The sequence below is a fragment of the Sturnus vulgaris genome, chromosome 10 (genome assembly GCF_052056855.1).
Source record: "Sturnus vulgaris isolate bStuVul1 chromosome 10, bStuVul1.hap1, whole genome shotgun sequence".
NCBI lineage: Eukaryota > Metazoa > Chordata > Aves > Passeriformes > Sturnidae > Sturnus > Sturnus vulgaris.
Genome location: NC_142252.1, coordinates 9,568,254 through 9,582,345, shown reverse-complemented (window position 1 = coordinate 9,582,345; position 14,092 = coordinate 9,568,254). Strand labels below are relative to the sequence as shown.

At 39.1% G+C, this 14,092-nt stretch overlaps 1 protein-coding gene across 1 annotated transcript in view; it reads left to right on the top strand.

Moving 5' to 3' along the window:
* IRS1 (insulin receptor substrate 1) overlaps positions 1 to 13,866 on the top strand; it is a 48,374-nt gene extending 34,508 nt beyond the window's left edge. The window contains exon 2 of the mRNA XM_014877858.2: positions 12,805 to 13,866. The gene's annotated coding sequence lies outside the window, so the exon portion shown is untranslated. The remainder of the gene's footprint in view (positions 1 to 12,804) is intronic.
* The last annotated feature ends 226 nt before the right edge of the window (positions 13,867 to 14,092 follow it).

The window sequence follows — 14,092 nt, the reverse complement described above, 5'->3', positions numbered from 1 at the left end:
TAGTCTACTCTTGAATGTCTAAGCTGACATTATACTTCAAGCAGTAGTAAAGGAGTCATCTGAGCATAGAAGAGAAAATAAGAGTATGGAAGCATGTGTAGATATATCCCTAGCCCACGTGGAAGAAACCTAACAAATAAAAAAGTAGAAAAAGATGGGAGGTGCATGGATATTTTTATTTTAAAATCTGTGTTTACTGTTATGCAAAAATCTGATGGTCTAAGATGAGTTAACTTTAAAATTATTGTTTCGTTTGCCCTATAAGGAAGTTCAGGGTATTTTAGCTAAGTTGCTTATTCTTTTGAAAATGTATATTACAAGAAGATTTGTCACTTAAAAAATCATATGAATGTCTGTATTGTCTATATTTTGCATGGTAAAATAGCAGAACATCTAATTTGCTCCTATTTTTGACAACTTTCAGTGCTTAAGGCAGAAATTTCCCATGCTTGTTACTAGTCTCCCTCCAATTGAAATTCAATGGAAAGCTTTAGGTGAAAGAACTTAACCATCATCAGTGAGATGAGAACACCATTCCTTTTTCATCCCTTCCAACCACTGCTTCAGACAGTGCTGATGTTTTGTAGATTTTGAAGCGACCTTGAAGTTTGGAAGGAAGCAATTGCTCCATTTCAGGGGGTGTATTTGCCTGAAAGCCACACTATGTTGTGTCAATACTCTGAGTAACTGAGAAATGCTAAGTTGCATTTACAGTAGAACTTGCTACACCTTCAGGTATTATTTGGGAAAGCTGTGGCTCCCACTGTGTGAGCTCTCCACAGGCCCTGATGGTGCTTTTCTCTTAGCAACCAGGACTGCAAGCTGGGAGAGAATCACAGACAGAAATGAAAGTATGAAAGGCAGTTTTTTCTTGCTGAAATACCAGTACTTCGACTGAAAGAAAAGGTTCCTGTGTTTGTATTTCATCATATTGTCTCTGTAGAACAAAATGCCTACAGATGCTACAGAAACTCCTGACTTCTAGTTGTCATGATCCTTAATTCAAATTAAACATTGCATTAAACCTTATGCATAATTGGTAACTAGAGAGATGAATTCACAATTATGGAGACTGGAGAACATGTAATAGAAAAACAATCATTACCACTATAGGATGTATTTATCAGTAGAAAATAACCGTAGTTAGTTTTCCCCTTCTCCTTTTATGATAATTCTTATTTCTAACAGTCCTCAGAATCTGAACTGGAAATCATAAATCTGACAATATGGAAATTTGTGGGGGAGGGTGTCTCTTTTTGAGGCAGAGAACTGTCCTGGTTTTGGAGAGCTTTTTTGTCCAGTAATGCAATTGAACTACTTTTTTCATGCTACCATAGCCTATTTTAGCTCCTTTTTGTATATACACACACTTATAGGCAGTGGTGTTACACTCTTACCTTTTGTACTGTGTGATAAATAGAAAATGTATGTTCTGGAACAATGTGATAGGCAATATACCTTCTGATAGAATCCTGAACTGCAAAAATATATTTTTGTATGAGAACATATTTGCAGTTTCTTTTGTTCCTTAAGTGATTTTAAATGATGAAATGTAACTTAAGAAAAGCTTTAATAATATGAAAAATCTTCTGTTGCTGGAAAACAGATGTACAAAATAATATTGACTGAGATCTCTTTAGTTGCTGTGCTGTGTACTTTTTTACCCCAAAAGACCATTAAAATTTAAGTTTTATAACAAAAATACTAGCTTTATCTGAACTAAAACCTTTATTTAAGAGAACTGGACCTTAAATTAGAATATTTTTGGCTCTGGCCTGAAGATACAGATGGAAAGTAGAAATTGGGATACTCTGCCATTCTTCTTATGTCCTCTTTACTTGGACATTCAGAATCCCTAGCACTGGAGGTACAGGGAGTTTCCAAATGTATGCAAAACTTAAAAAGCCAATGCAATATTCTGTTGGATAAGGGAGGAGCACAGGAAGAATTTATAGGTAGCTTCTGAAAGCAGAAATTGTTTTAAAAGAGACTGAGCTGTAAAATTTCTTGAAAACTGCACTGCTGCTTGTCACAACCACTGATTATTTTAAAAATTATATTTAAAATTTTATTTTATTATTTCCCTCTATGTTTCAGGCTGCCTTCTTCCATCACAGCCATATCTTTGAGCTGCACTTGCTCCCTGAAGTATAATGCAAGCTTCTGTTTTTTAAGTTACATCTATAAGGCTGAATGGAACATTACCCTCCTTGTTTGACCTCCCACATGCGATGCACAATCCATTAAATCTCATGTAATATTTAAGAATTTAATACATTCTTTGCATAACATAACAGTAATAATACTGACAAAACACTGCTCCAAGCAAAACTGCTTATACAAACAGCTGATCTGTGAGCAGTGGAACTAATGAAGCCATGTTTCCTATAGATTTGTCTCATGTATTAACTGGCCCTTTCCCTTCTGCAGCTTCTCTGGAATCTGACCAGCAGTGCTGGGCTGATGAGGGGATGGGTACAGGGGTTGAGCATGGGCGCTGACCACGCTGCTCTCCTCTTCATTTTGGGGAGAGTTTCAAAGGTATCATCAGGTTCTTTTGTAATCACTGAGGTCACTGTCAGCAGGCCAGGTTAGGTACAGATTCTTCTCACGCCTAAGAGGACTGGGTGGCCAGAGGTACAAGTTTGTGTGGTTGGTTATGAGAACAGAGAACTTTCAGTTTTATGAGATTATAAAGTGCAGTGATACAGCATGATAAGGCTGGATTTTTATTTATTTTGTCAAGGTTAATCTCTAGAGGATGTTTTCAGTCACTGATTAACCAAGACATCTTAATAATATGTGGTATTGTGTACAGATGCTTTATTGTGCATGCTAAGCCTTTAATCGGTGCTGCTATATGCTTTTAATTTTCAATTGACTTGTACTAATAGCTTCTAAAGGGTTATCCTTAATGCTGGATTTGACAACTCATGGAAGATTTATGTGTGACAATAATATAGTGTCTATCATCTAGTGAGATTCTTACTGATACTCTTGTGAACAACTTTTATTATATGGAAAGAAATGGCATGGGTTTTTTTTTAAGTTTAAAATATCTGGCTGAAAATTTTGAGATGAGAAAAACTTTCACCTAGCTTGCCTTTTGCTTGTGTAATTATGCAGTTTCATAATGTTATATTGGTTTTGCAATTAAATAGCTAGTGTGACTGTTGCTTGGTTTCCCATTTGAAATCATGGCAACTGAAAAAGTGAAGGTTAGTCCTTTTAGGCTGCTAGTAACTTTAAAATATAATATTGGCCATCATTCAGGCTTTTAAGAGTTTGCTGAATGAAACTCAAAAGAAACAGCAGTAAAATACTTGATTTGTCTAATTGGTCTTTATAGTTTGGATTTAATTCACAGTTGTATCCAAATAGGGCTCCCCCCTCCCCAAGTGCCTGCCAGGTGCTGCCTCCTCTGCTCATGTGCTTCAAACTTGAGATAGCTTCATTGTTTTGAATGAGATTGTATTTCCTTTGTGCCCTTTCATCACCCTATATTTACTATTTTCTTGTTACTATGGTTTCTGGAAATAAATTGGATGACAGTTGTTTTGAAAACCTAATCTGTATACAAACAAGTTTTTCAGTGTTTAAATGGTGCAATGAAGAGTTTAGCTGTGGACTATCTCAGAGCTCATTAAAGTGCTCAGCATTGTTATTGAGGTTAATCCCATTGCAGTCCGGGGTACACTGATTGCTAATTCAGTGGGAGGAGGAGGGTAGAGCTCTTGCTTTACTAGTGAAGGCTTATTTCTGATGTTGGAATTTAGTTGTCTTTTTTTTTTTTTTTCCTCCAGCTAAAAATTCTATTGTATGTAGAGTTTACTTAATTTTATAAATCTGTTTTAATGTGGAATAATGCTTGGCTATACGCAGTCATGCTCAAATGTTATTTATTTTTGCAAGCATTGATACTTTTGCCTCCCACCCTTGTGCATATGGGTTGTTGTAGTTTCAGACCATGTAGCACAAAACATACATTTCCCACATAGAATGGATTCTTCAGTTTGTAGGAGTGATCCAGGAACGAGGCATTTTTTCAGTTCTTTTTATTCTCAGCAGTGTGTGGCTGCCCGATGTTTTATTTATAGCACCTTGTCCAGATGCTGCCCTGTGTCTGTCTTCATGTGGGCACTGTCAAGGCATTACCACCCTGCTGTCTGCCCCTGGCACAGGCTGAACTCTGCTGCAAGGTAGCAGTTCTCAGCTCATGGGCAAGGCACTGAGACACAAGAAGATTAGGGCAGAAAAATTATTCCCTAGATATTTAGTGACTGTGCATGTTTGAGACTTCACGACTTCCTCCTCCTCACAATAAAATTTCATGTAGGAAATAGATTGGATTTTACCTTTTCCTTGAGACTAAGACAAAGTAACTTGAGTAAAACTAAAGAGCAAATCAAACCAAAGGCAGAATTAGATTTCAGGTCTTTCTGCATGTGCTTGTGTGCTTGTCCAACTGGCTGTAGGCTGGACCTACCAACCTACACTATATATACCCCAGCCACAGCACTTTACTGTTGGCAGCTTTTGAGTATGGCTGGTGCTTCGAATTTCAGTTATCAGCTTGAGTGTCAGAGGAATCTGAGCACCAGGTTTGAAGGGCTGGGAAGAGGAAGATGCCATGTGACTCTTAGAGAAGTTTTGCAATTTATGGCAGAGAGGGAAGGTAAAAAGGTCAGGTCAAATGAGTGCAAATTACTAGAAATAGATTGTGAATGTATGTGGATGTATATGAAAATGCATTCATACTGAAACAAATGATGTTGTATTTCAGTAGTTTTCTAGGATTTTCTATCTTGGTCTACAAAGCAGAAAACAATGTGTCAAAGCAGTAAATGTAATTCATTTAATGTCAGACTGATGGTGGTATCTTGGTGAAGAACTAAATCTGTGGTTAAACTATTGTTTTCTAGTCCAGCTTCAAGATGTAACAAACTTGGCTGTTGCTTTTTGCTCTTTACCAAAGACCTTCCTCTTTCCCTTTATTAAAGCACAACCTCTAATTTGTTTTGAGCTGTTTCTGCTGTATGGTAGTTTTTATATTATGGAGTAGCAGATGGTTTCAAATAATGGATTCTTTCCTTCTACCTTGGCTTTCCAGACTTCTTGGTACAGTTTTGTCAACTTCGTGATAATTCATTTGTTCTTATCCCTTCCCTGCTTTCTTTTCTTGGCATGCTTTTCACAATGTGTTTTCCAGTACCTCCTTATTAACCTTATTTGATATTTAATGCACTGTTGTTTTGAATTGAGGAAGTGTTTCATCCAAATTCACTGCAGAACTTCCTTCCCACGCTGCTGCCCAGACGTGCTGCAGACTAGCTACTTAATTTGCACTGGCAAAATTTCAAAGTGAAGGTCAGCTGGCCAGGTTATCCCCACGTGGGGCTTCTGTATCCCTTCCTAAATGCTATTTTTCTTCTGTCTGTTCTGTGTTTTCCACTTATTTGTCCATTGGGAGGAAAATGGCTCCAGCAAAGTTGAATGGTGTGGCTCCTTCCTTGCTTTAAGCTGTAACTCTCACAATTTAGCATGTATCACAAAAACAGTTTCAAGGCAGTTTAGACTATTTATTTAGGGCTTTTAACATGTTGTCAGAGAAAAGCAAATCTGTCAGAAAATGAGCATTATAAAGTTGGGTCAAAAAAGCACAGGAGAAAGTGGTGAGGTTTGGCTTTTGGAATAGGGAACCAGCCCAGAGTGCCAGAAAGGCATGTGAAATACAGATTCATGGAAAGATAAGGATATTCAGCAGCTGAGATATATTCTGATTATATAGTAGCTACCCTGGGTGTTATGTGTTGCTGAGCTCTACTGCTGATGTAATTTAGTTGATATAATATGAAGCACAGCTTCAGTGCACTCAATTTTGTTCCAAATTAATTGTGTATGTTTAAATTGCTGACAAGCTGAGGAGGTGTGAGTACATCTAAAGGCACCCAGGTCATCTGCTTCCCTACAGTCAGAGCAGTTGTAATGATTCCTAGCATTGATAAGTTTGTTGAATTCAAAACTGCCATTAAAGTAATATAATTTGAAAAATAAAAGTTCTAAGAAAACTCCTTTGAAGAACAAATTGCATAATGAAGTTGTTTCTGGGTTCCCCTTGTTAATATTGTCGATATTTGGTTATATGTTTGATAAAGATAGAAACTGAGCAGTGTTTTCTTTTGAAGGATACAGCCATAAAAAGTGTATTTCACCAGTGCTTTCTTGAACAGAGTGTGGATTATTGGGTCATCATGAGAGGTGTGAATGCCACAAATTCTTCAGGGTTAGACTCTGCAGACACGCAGAACAGTAAAAATTCCAAAATAATGAATGATCCCAGTTGTTGAATTTGCAAGTTTATTGGAATCTTAAAGACACAAGCACTGTGAGGACTGAAGCTATTAACTAGGTGGTGCACATTTAGGGTTTGATATTGCTCTCATTATTGCAGGCTGGGGAGGAGAGAACACCTTGGGCCAGCAGAGGGTTTATCTGAAGGATATCAAACACGAAGTGCTGCCAAGTATATTACTAGAGCAGTATGAGAAGATTTCGGATGAACTTGGGAGTGTTGATCTCATGAGATCCTTGGCTTCATAGTAACATCATTATTTTCAGTACTAAAACAAAGGGATTTTCTCACCATTGTAAACTGGACTCAACCTTTAGCTGATTACTCAGATGGACTATTAGTAAAGGAAGGGAAAGGTCCAGACCTTCAGTCCTTACAAAATTGGAACACACAAACATGAGGATCCCATTTATAACATCACACCTTTTAATGAGAAAGACTCTGCCCATGTTTTTCATTTCATAGAAACCAACCAACCACATACTTACAGGCTACATCTTGGATTTTTGTAATTTGCAACTGCTGGATACTTGTTTTGTTTTATGGCTTGCTGTGCCACCACAAGAAAAGTTGTAGAATTTATTTATAAAACATGCTATTGAATTTCTTTCTTTCTAAACTTAATTGTATTTTGTTTCTTTTAGTCTTCAAAAAACCCAAAAACTTGGTGACTTTTTTTTTCCAAAGTTGAAAAGATTAAATAGCTAATCAGAAATTCAGTATTTGGGTCATCAGTCTTGTTCAAACCCCTAAGTGCTACGGATTTTGTGTAATAAAGGAGGACATCCCTTCAGTATTTTTTCTACATAGAAACTTTGTGTTTTCCTTTTTCCAGTATGTTTTATGCCAGTGCAGAGAGCTGGCTGGTGTCCTCTTTGTTGGTGGAACCAGGCAAACCTGACCTCCAGCAGCTTCACTCTCTCCCATGCCAGGTGCTCGGGGCAGGCAGTCCTTGGCTCTGTGTCTGTGGCAGCAGCCTTTCTTGCTGACCTCAGTGATGGGTTGAGTTTTCTCCTGAATGAGTTTAAATCAGGTTGACATGCTGTGAAGCTGAAATCAAACATACAAATTCTTTGCTGGGCAGAAGCTCATCCAAAGAATATGTGTGGTTTAGTTTGTGCTTTCCCACTGTACTTACATCCCAGGAAACGGGTTCTTAAATGTAAAAACCTGGTTCTGCTCATCATCTTATTTTTAAAGTCTCATAGTTGTTTATTCCCCACCTTCTCTTTCTGGGGAAAAGAGGAAAATTTTCAGCTATAGTGAGGATGGCTTTTTTTTCCCCAGTGCTGTACATGAACTTTGTCTGAAGCAATAGCAGAAAGAATCATCTGTACGCGGTATTTAGGTTCCTTCCTCCAACAGTGAATGAATGACCTCTATAGGGACAAAACTGGGTGGAAAAACCAAATTCAGTATTCTGCCTTGTAGGAAAACACCAAATTCCGTATTCTGCCTTATAGGAAAACAACAAATTCAGTATTCTGCCTTGTAGGAAAGGACTTGGTGAAACCCAATCTTTACTAATTCCCCATTTAAGACATTCACGGGAAAGCTGAAATAGGCATTTTGGGGTACAAGGAAGAAAAGCTTATCTATTAAATGTAGATTACAGCCTGTCAAGTTAAATAGCAATGTTGTAATTACTTTGTTTGGTTCTGTTTGTAATTGCTTTTGTTAGACCCGGGCTGCAATTAACACACTGGAGCAGCCATTGTTCCTGCCTGCATTCCTTGGCTCTTTCGGCGTGTCGCTGGGAGTGGGGGAGCGCTGCGGCTCATTTGCATCTCTTTGAAAAGGAGTTACTTGAGCTAGCTTAAATTTTGGTCGATGTTTTAATTTATCCGAAGGAGATGCTTCCCGTGCCTGTGTGCACGTTAGCAATGCTGGGGGAAATGTAAACAGGCGCTGCTTGTGCTCATCGTGTGGGGAGCGAGGAAACGGGGATGGACTCGGTCCGTGGGGAGGCGCGCACCGTTTGGTTATAATTAGCTGGTGACTCATGCACGTGTCACCAAGACGAGCCGTAAATGACTTTTTCAAGACTCCTTAATGTGTTTACTTTGTATGGGATCTTTAAAGATACCCCGTTATACCTGTCCAGGCAAAGGACAGGCTGCGCGGAGACCTCGGCTGGTGGGATCCTGCTTGAGTCCTCCCGAGGATTCATAATGGCTCTCCTTTGGTTTCAAGCTTTCGTTCATGAGCTTTTTATTTTTTATGATCTAGATTTGTCCATTATGTGGGAAGCCGCTGTTTAATCTACACAGAATAAGGTGATCTATATGATCCTAAAGTAAACAACAAATGAACTTCTATAACCTTTTATTTGTAACTAGTAACTCTGACAGGGAGTGTTCAACTAGTCGGTTCTCATGGTTTCAAATGAAGCCTTGATGGGATAGGTACAGTTCTGGAGAATGTGTTTGGATAAACAAGGTTAATGGCAGAGCTGCAAAATATTCTCATTTGATAGATTCAGAAAAAATCTGCATTTTCTTCAGCCAAGAACCATCTTTTCACTGACTTGGCTCTGTCACCTGTGGAGTTGTTTCCTAAACAGATGCCAGCTGACACTGGAAAGGTGTCACAGTGTGCTGAGCAGGTCGGATGTTTGGGAGCTGTGTTGTGCCCTGCTGTGTTAATCAGTGACAAAGCACTTGCATTTATTTGCTGACATGATGGTGGAACTTCAACAGCAACTTCATGTTATTGGACTGTTTCGAAATGAAATGACTCTTTGGAAGGGCATTTTTACTGCTGTTTTAGGGACAAGACACATTATTGGCTCTTAATAGCAAATGGAAGTTTAAATTGGCTACTGGAAAACCTCTTGCTGGAACATTGCTTGAGTTTTTCACTTTTGTTTGCTTTGTTTTATTTTTTCCTCCTTGGTTACTTTCAAAGAGAATAGATTGTAAGGAAGGAGTAAGGATTACACTCTAAGTGTAGTTTAGCAACACATCTATGTTATGTATAAAAATTCTGTTTAACTTCTGAAAAGATATATTAAGCTGTCTAGACACTCTGCTCTTAGTTCAAAATTTAAGTACTCTTCTTCTCCAGCTTCCCAATAATGGAAATAAAATGAAATATCACCTTATTTTTAGTTACTGGATTTAAGAATGGGATTTCAGCTGTAATAGGAACTGCAGCTAGCTGTGCTGTATCCATCCTGGACTAAGAGATTTGAGAAGGAAACTTTGCCAGCTGGAACGTGCGTCAGTGTTATCTGCATGTGTGTAGTAACAGATGTTGAGCAGAGACTACTTGTCAGAGGTACCTTGTAGGAACTTTTAAAGATTCTTGTTTGTTTCAGTACATTTTTCCTGCATCGCTAACTTTTTCCATAAAGTCAACCACAAACTGCATTATTGGGGACTCCGGCTGAAACTTGTGGTGAATAGGAAATAGATTAAACACAGGTTTTCCCTTTTCTCTGGTTGCCAGCAGTGATGTCAGTAGTTTTAATGATCCTTACCTCAGCTCACTGCTGTCCTCGCACTCTCTATTAAAACACTTGTCTTCTGCACTGTTTGGTGTGTTGTTAAGGAAATGCTGATGGCTGGAGGTATCCAGCCAATTACTTCATTTCCAAATAAGGTTCTTTCACCTTAAAGCACATTCCAATAGCTCACTAAGGAGAGAGGAGATTCAGATTGTTTTGCCAAAAATTTGGGAAATACTCTTTTTGAAGTCCAGCAAAGAACATTTGTATGCTAAAACTCAGGATAGTGCTTTTGGCTGTGAATGAGGCACAAAGAATGGATCCAAGGTTTATAGGTTGAGTCTATTTCAGTGACCTCGGAGGAGCAGCTTGCCCTCAGATTGTCTGTTTCCTACACATCTTTGTGCATTCAGACAGAGCAGGCACCACTGTACTGTAGGAGTAGTGTGGGTTGTCATTCTTGGTTACTCAATTTGTGCTTTGTTGAAACAGATTGGTCAGAGGAGTTGGGTATGAAAGCCAATAATTGCAATCAATAGTTTCAGATGGTCCTTAGCAAAGATCCTAGTTGATTGGTTTTTTCCTTCCTAAAATTAAAAGAAAACAAAAGCTACCAATACACCTTTAGGAAAGGGTGACAGACAGATTTCCATGTTGTACTGCTGAAGATCTGGAGGTGTTCAAGTACAAGCTTGAAACTGCTCCATGCCTCTGTGTCCTGTCATACCTGCAGCTGACGTTTGTATGAAATACAGCCTATACCAGGTCATGTCCTACATGATTCTGGCTCTTCATCTCTTATCCTGTCTCCAACTCTTGGATATTTCAGGCTTCTGTGATTTTTCACTCTTTTTACACATGTGCAGGACTATAATGTACAAGCGTTTGGGTTTCTGTAACTGTGGGTCTCTTCGGTTTTCTTTTCTTAGCAAATTCCTCTAGGAAGTGTTTTGTTTTTCCAATGGACTTGTTACTCTCTTTCTTCCTCTGCACTTTTGACTTTGGAATCCAGGAATAAATGCCCTCCAGTAGTGGTTGAGATGATTTCTTGGCTGTATTGATGGAATTGGATGGGACAGGCCGTTCTGTTCAATACATGATATATTGGAGTTTAGGTGACCTGAATAATGGTGAAGAGGTGGAGAACTTGGCCCTGATACTGCAAATCATGTATTATTTATGCTGTTAAAATCTCTTAGCAGAATCAAGTCTGGCCATGTAGAAAAGCAGTTTCTTGCTGTCCTTCCACTTGCTCTGTTGGTGCAGGGCAGGTCAGATCTTTGGGCCCTCCTGGGGGCACCCAGCTGTTCTCTGGCCCTGCTGGATGGGAGCTGGGTGTGGAACAGCCACCTTGGATATGCAGTGCATGCATCATGCACACTTTGCTCCTCCATTTAAATGAAGCCATTTCTCCTTTGTTGCTTGTCTTTATTAATAAAGTATGGTATTAGTGGCTAATTTTAGGTCAAATGTAATTGAAAGCTGCACAGCTTATGTGAAGCTGTGTATAGATATTTGGGTAGGAACATTCCAGTAGATCGTAATGTGAGTGCAGAAGAAAGTTGAAAGTAAATAAGAGATCTGTGAGATAATTCTTCAGGGAGTTTTCACAGCATACCACACATCATTTACAGGGATAGGCTTTCCTTTCACTTGAAGGACCACACAAAGTAAATTTTGTTTCTTGTGCAATTAAAGAATATAGGACAGGAGGTCTTTTCAGTTTTTTCTCTTCAACGTGTCTATGGGAAGCCTTTATTTGTACTGAGGAAAATGTACTGTTTACCTGTCTTTTCAGGAGCACAGTTAATATTGAACATAGAAATAGACACACTTTTATGTAAAATAAGAGTCTTGCTTGAGCAGATTTTAGCAAGACTACTGAAATGTAAATGCTGGTAGTCCTCTAACCCCAGTTAAAAGACAAATTGTATTCATTTCAGTGCTGCATGGTTTGGTCCCCAGTGGGTCTGGCTGCATGTCAATGGTGTGCAGAAAGGAGCCGGGGCTGTGGTGTGGGAGGTCCAAGGGTGGTGGGCAGTGGGGGACACCGGGGCTGTGTGTGTGGCCCAGTGTGTGACCTCAGCTCTGTGTCCCCCAGCAGGGACTGTGCTCCCCATGGGGGCTGGAGCAGCTGCCAGCAGGACACGAGGCCATCCAGCCCCGGGTGCATCCTGCTGGGCACTGCCCTGCTCCTGGTCAGGGCTGGGACTGACAGCCTGCCTGGGGACAACCGGCAGGAAGGCAGAGTCCAGAGGACTTGCTGACCCAGACTGGTGCACTGTGTGCTGGGTCAGGGAGGCTGTAGCAGATGAGAAGTGGAAGGACAGGGTCAAAGGCAGCTTCTGGCATTCATTCCCCTCTAAACCTGTGCCGTGCATTATCGGGGTTGCAGGACCTTGTTACTCACCCAGCCCTCTCTCAGAGGGAAGCAGAGTGTAGATAAATTTATGGACTTTACCAGGATTTTCTACGACAATTTTTTTTTTTAGGAAAAATGTATTTGTGTGTCAAATAGGGAATGGTAATTCTGCACCCTGAATGCTCCATTCCTTGGTCATCCTTCCCAGGCCAGCCATGGTGTTTGCAGGTGGCCAGGAAAGCCTCCTGTAGTGCCTGACATGCAATGGATCTTTCTTGTAGCTGGTAAAAATGCCAGCAGCAGGCTGGTGTTTGGAGCTTTCCTTTCTCTTGTTACAGGAGCTTGTCAGAGTTAATCAGTATGGACACTTAAATTGTTTCTGCTTAGGTGAATCTCTTACAAGTTTTAAATGTATTTCTGACTGCTTTGAATTTTATTGCCAACATCTGTTTTAAATGCTTTTGGGATTCACATGCCTGAGTACAGTTCAGCTGTGTATGCCATTTTTTCAAGGTGCTAACACTTTCAGTTTGAATGATAACTCTTTTAAAGAGAAGATAAAAAAAAGGAGGGGGAGGAAAATAATTGCAGGAAAGTTTTTAAGTGCTCATGATGCTAATTTTCTTTCTCTTTCAATTTCAGAATGATGACCTACACAACCTCAACAAATCCTTCTTTTAAACTCATGGGTATCAAGACTATGTATGTTTCATGCTATCACAACTAGGACCTCACCTTCTCCTCCTCTTCCTCTGTAAATGGGTACGATGCATCCAGTTCAGTTTGTTTACTTTACACAAACCTCAGGAGTTGTTGACTGAGCTGCACATCCTGTGTTGTGCCAAGCAGAAGCACTGTGACACCTGGACAACAAGTCTCTCTTACTTCATCCTCTACCATAAGGACTTAGCTGGCCACATGAACTGATGTGCCCACCACTACATCATGGTGAGAATGGGTATTTTACTAGCACATTTACACAACTTCATTTGCTGCTGAAAACCTGTATGACAAATCATCATTGTAAATTATTACATACAAAACTTAATGTTGGTTGAAGAGTATTAAATATTTAACATAGGTTTTGATTTATACATGTACTTTTTTAATTAAAATGTAACTTTTCCTACAGCACATCTTTTTTGATGTGGAACTGAGGTATACTATATTCTGTTGTAAACAGAGTGGGGAACCTGCTTAAAACAAGGCTTCTAAGAATAGAGTAGGGTACTATTCTTGTTTTAAGATTGTAATTCAGAAAATAATATAATACAAGTCATTGGTCCCTGGGCCTTGATTGTACAGTCATATTTACTGATACTATCAGTTGTAAGATAACCCTGATGTTGAGTTGAATTCTTTCCAAAAGAAAAATAATTTTGTACTCCTTGTAAAATAATAGTCTGTATTAACTGCAATGAAGACAAACATTACTGTACATGGGTATTTACAAGTCAACTTGAATTCATCAATTGCACAGTAACTGACAAAAAATCAGAAAAAAAGAAATCAAAGTCTTCCATTGTATATATTGTAAAGAAGATAAACAAAAACCAACCAACCAACAGGAAGCCACAAAGCAAAATGGAAACAAAAAAGGGTGAACTTTTTAAATTGACTCTTTCCTTGGAATGAAAATGTGGGTGTTTGTAAATTCTGGAAATCTCTTTCTATATGTAATAAACTAGATACTGTTTTATCTGCTGTAGTGGGTTTTGGGTCTTTTTTATTTTCTTGGTAAGCTGTCTCAAATATCTGAAATTGTCCCACCAGGTTTCTGTCATGTTTCCATGGTTTGTCATTGAGAATGGCTGTGGACCATTGTAGCTTAAGAATGAAGTATAATTAGGTGGAGTAGGGAGTATGCTTCCTTGCATTATTTCACTAAAGCCCTTGTTTCAGTTTTCTGGAGACTTTTCAGGGTACAACT